The 10,795-nt window shown below is 46.2% G+C and overlaps 1 long non-coding RNA gene across 1 annotated transcript; it reads left to right on the top strand.

The window, feature by feature from the left end:
* The first annotated feature begins 5,977 nt into the window (after window positions 1-5,977).
* On the top strand, window positions 5,978-8,092 carry LOC309503921. The gene is made up of 4 exons (XR_014207938.1): window positions 5,978-6,684; window positions 7,358-7,477; window positions 7,650-7,761; window positions 7,919-8,092. It is a non-coding gene; the product is annotated as an uncharacterized lncRNA (long non-coding RNA).
* Window positions 8,093-10,795: the final 2,703 nt, after the last annotated feature.

The following is a 10,795-nucleotide window of genomic DNA, read 5'->3' as shown; positions in this document are numbered from 1 at the left end:
TGTGTTGTTGTTGTTTTTTGTTGTGGTTGTTTTGGCAGTGTCGCTTAAAACATGGAAGCTGCACCAGAACTAGTCCAATTCCATGCCTTCACACAAACTGTTTGTGTTCATTCAAGTTATTTAATGCATTAAAGATGAATTTAACAAGAAATCATTCCCAACATGTTGATGCAAACCAAACAATTATCCCTTTAACACATTAACCAAAAGCCATATGAGAACTGAGCTGGATAAATGTGACTTGACTTGATTCATATAGCAGCCTAGTCATAACTCATAAACTCCTATTCAGCAATATATGATTTGGAAAAAAGAAACAAACTGCAAAATAAAAGACATGAAACAAAACGTAATCGGTTACTAACGTAACCTCGGTTCTCTCTAGAAGAGGGAACGAGTATTGCGTAAGTTAGCTTACGCTACGGGAAAGTCATCTTTTCTCGAGATCTGAAGCCAAAAAATTATCCTTAATTTTTATAATTTTGTCAACGCTGTGCAGCAGCACGCAGACCTAGGGCAGGCTTACTAGCGTGCCCAGTGGCTGCGCTGCGGCAACTGCAGCAGCCTATCGCTGAGCCTTAGACGTGACGTCACGTCCAATGAGCGCGCTTGGCGCACTTCATGCGTCACAGCCCGCGAAAGAGGGGGTGTGGCTTAGCGTATACAAGCGAGGCTCAGAGGCTGCTTCACTGGTTTCTGTCGCTGAAGCGAATGAGCTCGTGGCGCGAGCACGGAGGGTTACGCAATACTCGTTCCCTCTTCTAGAGAGAACCGAGGTTACGTTAGTAACTGATTACGTTCTCTTACGAGAGGTTCTCTCGTATTGCGTAAGTTAGCTTACGCTACGGGAACTCCCTTGTCAACGCCGTGCGCGCCCAGCATCCACTTAATGAGTCCCAGGGGAAGTCCGGGGAACACGATGAGTGGGAACCGGGCGGCCAATAGAATGGCTAGCGCAGTACATAAGCACACACTAGGGCGCTCAGAGCGGCACGGCCGGTCTGAGCTGATAAACCCTTGTATGATGCAGCTCAACCAGGAAAGCTAAATCAACCGCAGTAGCCCGCACACAGACAGTGGGCCGGCCTACGCGTGACTTAGACTGATAAAACTTTCGCCTGCAAGGCAGGAACTTCCAGGTTGTAAAACCTAACAAATGTCGAGGGGGAGGCCCAGCCCGCCGCCGTACAAATGTCATGAATGGAAATTCCGCTGGACCAAGCCCACGAAGAGGCCATGCCTCTGGTGGAGTGAGCCCTGATGCCCAGAGGGCACTGCAGGTTTTTAGACGCATAAGTAGCTGCGATAGCGTCCACTATCCATCTGGACAGGCTGTGTTTCGAGGCGGCGAGACCTTGGTGCGCCCACCAAACGAAACGAAAAGCTGCTCCGAGCGCCTGATAGCGGCGGAGCGCGTGACGTAATTTCTCAGCGCTCTGACCGGGCAGAGGAGATTACCATCGACCTCGCTGCCGGAAGGCGGCAGGGCTGAGAGAGAAATGACCTGTGCTCTGAAGGGAGTGCCCAATATTTTGGGGACGTAACCATGCCTCGGTTTAAGAATGACTTTCGAGCCATTAGGTCCGAACTCGAGGCACACGGCGTTAACGGATAACGCGTGAATGTCTCCCACACGTTTGACTGAAGACAGAGCTATCAGAAAAACGGTTTTGAGCGTGAGGTATTTCATATCCACAGTTTCTATGGGTTCAAAGGGATGCACTTTCAGGGCCTCTAGGACCAGCGAAAGATCCCACATAGGAACCGAGGGGGGTCGCGGGGGGTTCATCCTCCTGGCTCCCCTAAGGAAGCGGGTGACGAACTCGTTCCTTCCTAATGCGTGGCCCAGCGCCGAACCGGCAAAAGCTGAGATGGCCGCAACATAGACTTTGAGCGTGGAAGGGGACCTGCCCGTGTCCAGCAGCTCTTGAAGGAAAACCAATACCTGCGATACCCCACATGCTTGTGGATCAAGCCCCTTGGCAGTGCACCACTTTTAAACACAGACCATTTAGACGTGTAGAGCCGCCTCGTAGAGGGGGCTCTAGACTGGGTGATCGTGTTCACAACCCCTTCTGGCAGGTCAACGGGTATCCGTTGAGTCTCCATGCATGCAGAGACCAGCGCTCTGGATGGGGATGCCAGATCGAGCCGCGGGCTTGAGAGAGAAGGTCTCTTCTCGCCGGAATCAGCCAGGGGACTGTGTCTGCCAGCTGTATTAGCTCCGGGAACCAAGTCTGGTTCTCCCAGTACGGGGCTATGAGGAGCACCGTGTGGCGCGCTTCCCTGGTTCTCCTGATGACTTGTGGCAACAGAGAGACCGGCGGGAAGGCATATAGTGGGCCGCTGGGCCAGGTCTGGGCCAGCGCGTCCTCGTTCTTCGTAAAGAACTTTGGGCAGTGAGCGTTGTCTTTTGACGCAAAGAGGTCGACTTTCGCTTTGCCGAAACGGCGCCACAGTGACTGGACTGTTTGGGGATGCAAGGACCACTCCCCAGGGGGAACATTGTCCCTGGACAGTCTGTCGGGACCCTCGTTCAGGTGCCCAGGCACATGCGCGGCTCTCAGCGAGCGCAGTGAGTGCTGAGCCCACACGAGGAGGCGTTCCGCCAGGGTGCAGAGCATTTTGGATCTGACGCCGCCCTGGCAGTTCACGTAGGCCACTACTGATGTATTGTCCGTGCTGACTAGAACATGGTGACCTTGGAGGACTGGGAGGAAGTGCCTGAGCACTTTCTCGACCGCGAGCATCTCTAGACAGTTTATGTGAAGGAGATTCTCCTGGTCTGACCAGCAGCCATAGACCGGTCTGCCTTCGAAGAGCGCTCCCCAACCTTGGTTGGAAGCGTCTGTCGAGACAACCTTCCGGTGCGAGATCGCTCCCATCGTCACTCCCGTGCGATACCATTCGGCTGCTAGCCAGGGCTGTAGGGCTGAAATGCAGCCTTGATTCACCCTGACTCGCGAGTCGCTGGCCGCCCAGGCTCGGTGAGGCACGTGTGCTTTCAGCCAGCGTTGAAGCGGGCGCATGCGCAGTAAGCCCAGCTGAAGCACTGCTGCAGCTGAGGCCATATGCCCCAGGATTCGCTGGAATGTCCTCAGCGGAGCCTGGCTGCCCACCTGGAAGGATGCGGCGAGATGACGGATGCGGCGCGCGCGCTGCTCCGATAATCTGGCCGTCATAGCCACCGATCCAGTTCTATCCCAAGAAGGAGATTGACTGGCGGGGCGATAATGAGCTCTTGGTCCAGTTAACCGAGAGACCCAGGTTTTCCAAGTGGCTGAGAAGCACTGTTCTGTGAGACACAAGCTCTGTCTCTGACTGCGCCAGAATAAGCCAGTCGTCCATATAGTTCAGTATACGCATTCCCCGTCTTCTGAGGGGAGCGAGAGCCGTGTCCATGCACTTCGTAAATGTACGGGGTGCCAAAGACAGGCCGAACGGCAGGACTGTGTATTGATATACCCGACCGTCGAAGGCGAATCTCAAGAATGGCCTGTGACGGGGTGTTATCTGGATCTGAAAGTACGCGTCCTTCAGATCGAGAGAGATAAACCAGTCTCCTGGGCGAATTTGCGCAAGGATTTGTCTGGTTGTGATCATTTTGAACGGCCGTCTCATGAGGGCTTTGTTCAAATGTCTCAGATCTAAAATAGGTCTTAGCGCTCCGTCCTTCTTGGGTACGAGGAAGCAACGGCTGTAAAAGCCCGACTCGCTCAGAGAAGGATGGACCTGTTCTATAGCCCCTTTGTGCAGCAGCTTTGCTATTTTCTGCATGAAGCAGATGCGCTGCTTCTGAATTCTCTCTTGTCTCCGTCCGTGCTAAAAAGCGCGGGGGACGGCGAGCGAATTGAAGCGAATAGCCGTGTTCTATAGTGTTCAGCACCCATTCTGACATGCCCTGGATAGCTTCCCATGCTTCCGCACGCATAGCTAGGGGTCGAATGATCTCTGGGTTCAGATCGCCGCACTGCGCAAGATGGGGAACCTGTATCAGAGAAGATGGGGCGGCGCACGCGCCGCCGGTGCTTGAACACGGGGGCTGGTAGACAGTAGTGACTCGCTGTACAGCGTATGACGGCTCGATCTTTATGGATGGGGCACATTTCGCTGTTAAAAACCTGTGTCGCGAGAGCGGCATGAGAGGTATCGTGTTTGTTAGTAAGTGCGCGCACTCGTGAGCGGGCGCAGGGCTTACATTTGTCACACGGCCAGTGTTTGAGCGCTTTAGAGGGTCTGCAACCCGGGGTAACTGTGTGGCAGAGCGGGCAGTGGGTAGGTGTGGGCACAGAGTCGTGGACACATTCTCTACGCTTATTACTCGAGCGGCGTGTGCCCGCTTTATGAGAGTGCACTCTGAGCGTGTTACCAGGGGAACCGTGTTTGTTTGTAGCAGTGAGCACGAGGGTGTGGGCACATTTTCTACACTTATGACATCTTCGGCGTGAGCCGGACAACCCGAATTTATACTCTTTATGAGATTTATCTGGGCCGCCTTAAAAACGGCGTTTGTGTGCAGGCGAGCGAGTTGTGTTACTGGCTCGTTGGCTGCGATGTAAGCTGCTGCAGTAGCCTCTTGTAAGGGGACTGACAGAGCTGGGCGCTTTGATGGCTCAAAAATACTCAAGCACCATCCTTGTGAGCGGGAGGGTGCGAGATGCGGGTTCGCTTTCTGTATGTAAGAAAGCTGGCCACGAGCTCGGAGAAGCAAACAGAAAAAATTTGTATCTGCCGCCAGGGCCGGATTCGAACACGGGTCTCTGGCGCAAAAGCCTAATGTTCTGCCACTGAGCCACAGGGGCACACGTGAGCTTAGAGCTTGTAACGTAAAGGAAGCTATAGCCCGAGACCGTCCGTTTCTGACATCCCTTGTGAGCGGCGCCGTTTGCGCGGCTTGACAGAGGGGGGTAAGCAGCTGTCTATGATAGCAGCGTTGTCTGCTTCATCCCCTGAGGCGACGGCAGTGCGGGCGAAAGCCGGCCGCTGCGCGTCGGGAGGTGGGGGGGAGAAGGAGATAGCGAGGCTCGCGGGAGGGGCTCCGGCGAGCGCTCAGCTACTTCATCCGGGTCCGGAGGCCTCTGAGCGCGGCGTTTCTTCTTTACGCAGCGCGGCGGAGGCAGACGGAGAGGCAGGAGGAGGGTCCAACAAGGCGAGTCGAGCCCGCAGGGTCGACATCGGCATCTCCTCGGAGAGTTCGCAGCCGCCCGAAGTAAGGGCGAGGGCTGCGTGGTCGAGGCCCAGGCAGAGAGCGCAGATCACATGGCGGTCGCTGTCGCTGAGCGGGGCTCTGCACGAGCCACAGGAGGAGCGAGGCATTTGCAACAACGCCTCGCGCTCTTTTAGATGCAGTGTGTCGCGGGGCGAACACACAAACACACACAACACAGAGCAAAGAAGGTAGGGGCGTCACCACTTTTGAATAAGAAACAATATCAAGACTATAAAACTCCTCAAAAAACGCGCACACACTCAAACCTGACTGCACATCACATTTTTGACTTTATTGATTCTGCTTTTATTCCGGAGTCCCTTTTATTTTATTGCTCCGGAGTCGCATATCAGTCACAAAATGCGCCACGGGGAAGAAAAAAACATCTATAGCCTAAGTCGCACTGGACTAAGTCGCATTTTTTAAAAAATTTATTTCACAAAAAATAAATTTAAAAATGTTACAGACAGTTCTCCGTTACGGACGTGAGCGCTCTAAAGCGGCACTAAAATAATGTTTTAAAACTTTCACAGAGACCTCAAACTGAAAGCACAAAGCCTGTCTTTAAATTTAATTTCGTTTTGTATTAATTGTATCTTAATTTTAATCGATGTTTCATCAACAAATTGTCTGGATTTAATAAGAAGTAGCCTAAATATAGGCTATTAGAAAATAAATAATCAGGATACGGAGGCGCTGGCGAACCTGGAGCTCGTCTCATAATGAAACTCAGCGTCGGCCTATAAGGTAGCCTATTGCCTTCACAGACCTGAGACATATAGATAGCTTGAAATGTCTACTTTTAAGCAGAACAATTCAAAACGAAAGAAAACAGACTGCGCTGCTTATGTAATTCGTATGAAATGTGCATTTCTCTCTGGCGCTGCGAAGATCGCGAGTCGTCAACTTCATCTGTCTAGCCGACACTGACATAAAAAATAACTGTTTTATTAGTAAACAATTAAAATGTCTCCTGCTATATTTTACATATTTGCCTGTTCCTTACAAAACACTGACAGTGGGGTTTTTGACGTTTTTTTTTTTTTTTTTTTTTTTTTTTTTGAGCAGCTGCGGGCAAATTCTTTCGACACACACACACACACACACACACACACACACACACACACACACACACACAATATTACGTAACACTCTGCGCTTATGTTTTAAAAAGATAATTTAACATATAAATAACAATTTTTAAATAGCCCACTTAAAGTGTTTATTACAAATAAATGACTAAATGCTAAAAATTTATACATTTTAATGAACAAACATATGCGTTGCATTTACAATTCTGTGAAAACAGGGGGTGCTGCAGCACCCCCAGCACCCCCACTTCCCGCGGCCCTGCTCTCTCCCATTTAGGTAGTGAATCCACACATGGTTTAGGAAGATGTCCACGTGGATGGAAAACTTTTGGACGCCGGTGCTACAAGTACTTCTCTAAATCGGCTCCCTGGATCACAGCAGAGGTAATGCATTATACAACAAAGTTGTTTGGACAACACTTTATATTAGGTTTCTTTAACTACATCTAAATAAATAGTTTGGTACAATGTATTTATTGTGTATGTAAAATGCTTTTGCTGCTATTGAGGTGGGATATGGGTACGGTTAGGGACAGGTTTGATGGTATGGTTAGGTTTAAAGGGATACTCCACTTTTTTTGGAAATGGGCTCTTTTTACAACTCCCCAGAGTTAAACAGTTGAGTCTTACCGTTTTCGAATCCATTCAGCAGAACTCGGGTCTGGCATTACCACTTTTGGCATAGCTTAGCATAGATCATTGACTCGGACAGGACCATTAGCATCTATTTACGGTAAACCGGTAAAACTCAACTGTTTAACTCTGGGGGAGTTGTAAAATGAGCCTATTTCCAAAAAAAGTGGAGTATCCCTTTAAGGGTGGGTTAACACTGGGTCAACAGAGTAATCTTAGATCTAATTACAGCTGTATTAACTGCTTGTATTAAAGTACTATACAAGTTTACTGAATCAAATGATTAATTTTAATGTTAGTACAGATTAAATAATCTTAATATAAGTGGGAATGTTTCTTTGTTTGCAAGTGACTAATGTTTAAAGTCATTTCTGCTTTCTATTAAAAAGATTAGGTTTTTGTGATGACAAATCTGTCTCTTCAGAGAAACTGTCAATCTCTTGGTGCAAATCTCGCATCTGTGCATGATCGATCGGAGAATGATTTCCTGCTGAGTCTGTTGCCTTCCACAAGAACTTGGGTTGGTGCTCATGATGGTGAACAAGTAAGTTAAATTGTGTGCCCTAAAGAAACCTATTTGTTTGTCTAAACTGAAATTTCTGCTTTAATCAAAGGCAAAGTTTCTAATGAAGATGGTTTGACTTCAAAGCTGAACTTAATTGGCTTACGTCTGACTCAGTAGTGCACTTTTTGTATTCATTCTCTTCACTAATTAGGACGGAGAGTGGTTGTGGCGTGATGGAACTGTGTTTGACTATACCAACTGGTGCTCTGGAGAACCTAACAATGCTGGTGGACCTGAGAACTGTTTGGAGATCAACTGGACCTGTGAGTAGGCTTTTTTTTTTTTCTTTTTTTTTTTTAAATGTCATATCATACAGTAACATTAAATGAGTCGTTTGGATTTCACCAAGTGCCTTAAGTTGAACAATGATTCTAACACCACTGTAATGATCAGAGTAACTGATTTCATTCCACCCTACAGATAACCGTTGCTGGAACGATGCATCCTGTTCAACCTCAATAAGCTATATTTGTGAGCTCAAATTCCGTCATCCTGGTCGACACTGACTTGGATTGTATTTTTACTAATGTTGTTCTGAAATTCAATCTCTTTTCTCTGAAACACTCCTCAAATAAATAAGAGCATTGAATCAAAGCATGTGAATTGTGGACAATCAAATGTGTATATTGCATAGCAAGGTTTGAGGATATGGTTAGTAGAATGGCATTTAATGATCTCAGGGAAGGGGTTTAAGCAAGCGCACACAGCCGCTTTATCAACAAACACTAGGAGACATTTGTTTCCTATATTGGATTGTAAGCAACTCCTGGTTTTCGGTCTTAAAATATGCATCATGATGCTGGAATTCACCATGATCTTTACATGGTATTCTGGCTCAAGTCCAAAATCCCATGGTAAAACCATGTTACACTCTGGTATTTGAATCTCACATGTATAATGTAGGCAAATGGGAGTATTTTTGGAAATGTTGGTTGCAATCTACAGGGTTCCTATGCAGTTTAGAAAAGTATGGGATTTTAGTAACTTCCAGGTATGGAAAAAAGCAGATTATGGAAAAATATTCATTTCCAGACTATTGCCCCTATTTAGTTTCTATAATAGAAAATTAAGAATTTAATGAACACATTTATCATTGTTTTCATGGCAGCTGTTTAGTGATTGTCAAACGACTGAATTCAAGGTGCACTTTTTCATAATGCAAAATTGCAGGTTATAAGTGTTTTGGGTTTCTTATATTCTTTGCACTGTATTACAGAGCCACTAAAAGGATCTTTACAAAAAATAAAAAATATGCAGACTTTTGTGTAGCCGTCATGGAAGTAAGATTCGAATTCCTGACGACTCGTTAAGGCGGTTCAGAATCAATTCTTTCTTTTGAGAAAAAACAACTTTATCGCATGCTCTTTCGTCTGTACAACTTTGCAGAAAGCTGCATTACACATTGCATGAAAGAGAATATTTGAAAAAGCATAATAGGGGGCACTTTAAATATGGTCTGAAAATCTACAGAGAGGTTTGGAAATTTGAGTCTGGAAAAGTATGGAATTTTGAAATGGAAAATGTGTAGGAACCCTGAATCTAGGGATTCAGATCAGGTAAAACATGACCAGCGCATATGAAGAGGTTAAGAGGACCTAAAATATAATAAGATGGCATTCAATTTACAATCAACTTAACAGTATAACAAGGGCTTAGACACAAAAACAAATTAAAGAGACGTAAAAAAATATAAACCATAGTAAATAGTAAAATAAACCATATCTGCACAGCCTCAAAAAAATTACCTTCTAAACAGCAAATCAGCAAGGGATACAAGATTATCACAAGGGTATTGGGAAAATATTATTTAAATTGTATTTATCAACTAAGTCCAGCAAAATCCTAGCCTGGGAAAACCCAGACAACTTCTGGCAAATTTAGATTTGCTCTGTAAGTAGTCTGGCAAAGAGATCATTCAAGCCCATTTTTAATCCATCGAAATCTGAATCTAGATTTCACCAATCAGAAACGTTGAGGTGGGCTTTACACAATGACGATCGCTCTGATTGGTTTTAGGTCTATCCAATTGCGCCCAGAGGCATTTGAGCGACGTCCGTTGGTGAAGCGCATCAACTTTTAAATGCATGATTATATTCAAATTGCAAACACATGAGGACAGTCTCCATCAAAATGTGGATCAGTGAGAGGGAAAAGTCTTTAACCTGGTGCAGGCTTGATTCCCTCTGAATCTCTTGTACAGTTGGGTTTTGACATGCTCCCTACATTAAACCAGCTGCCTGTAATGAATTTTAAAAAATCATTTTTTTTTTTGCATCGTTTTAATGATTTCCTGTTGCGGCTGCGATCAAGTTTCATTCTCGCGCAGCTTGTTTAGTAACTTCACGAGCGTGTGTTTTCTGCTACGTGTGTGCGCCGTTCTCTTTGTTCCGTGTGTGTGTGTGTGTGTGTGTGTGTGTGTGTGTGTGTGTGTGTGTGTGTGTGTGTGTGTGTGTGTGTGTCGGCGCGCTGTGCTCTCTGCTCCGTGTTTGCGCGTTCTGCTCTGTAGTTAACGGCCCAAATGCTCGAATCATGTGCCGATCGGCGATCACGCACTGGAAAAGCAAAGTCCGCTCAAATAACGTGAAATTTAGAGGTGGATAAACGCACTTTGGAGGTGGGCAAACGCTATTTCCAAATTTTGGGAGGTGCGTAAACGGCGTTTACGTGCGTTTAGCCTCCACTACATCCCTGATGCTAAATGTACATTTAGCATTTTCAGAAGAGCAGCCCTGTTATGCAAAAATCTAAACATGTTTGTGTTAGTAAATTGCTCAGTGCAAAGAAAGAGAATAATGGGAACCTGGCATTTCTTTGTTCTTTCTACATGTGTCTAATAGACATGAACAAGTTCTTTGAAAAACATCTATGACCTTTGAAACATGTCTCGTCTTCATGCTCTATGTTGGCTATGGTTTCAATAATAAACATGCATTTGCATAAAGCATCCATATTTATCCATGCCCACGTTGATTAGAGTATTACAAAATTGAAAAGTATTAATTCAAGGTACATTTAGAACAATTTAAAAAATGTGCGATTAAATGCGATTAATCGCGAGTTAACTCATGACAATCATGCGATTAATCGCGATTAAAAAATTTAATCGATTGACAGCCCTAGTAAATTTATATTGTTGCCAGTGGAGATCTCAGCAAAAATATCACTCGCAAATTAATATTTTTGGTTGCAAATGCAACCGTTTTAGTCGACGTCTGGAGCCCTGGTGCCTCATGAAACAGTGCCCCAGACAGTGAGGTCCAAATACTAGATGGGTCAGCAGTCATCAACATGCTGAAA

This window comes from Leuciscus leuciscus (assembly GCF_965113295.1).
Source record: "Leuciscus leuciscus genome assembly, chromosome: 8".
Lineage (NCBI taxonomy): Eukaryota > Metazoa > Chordata > Actinopteri > Cypriniformes > Leuciscidae > Leuciscus > Leuciscus leuciscus.
The sequence above is the reverse complement of the archived record's forward strand: the minus strand, read 5'-3'. Positions and strand labels throughout refer to the sequence as shown.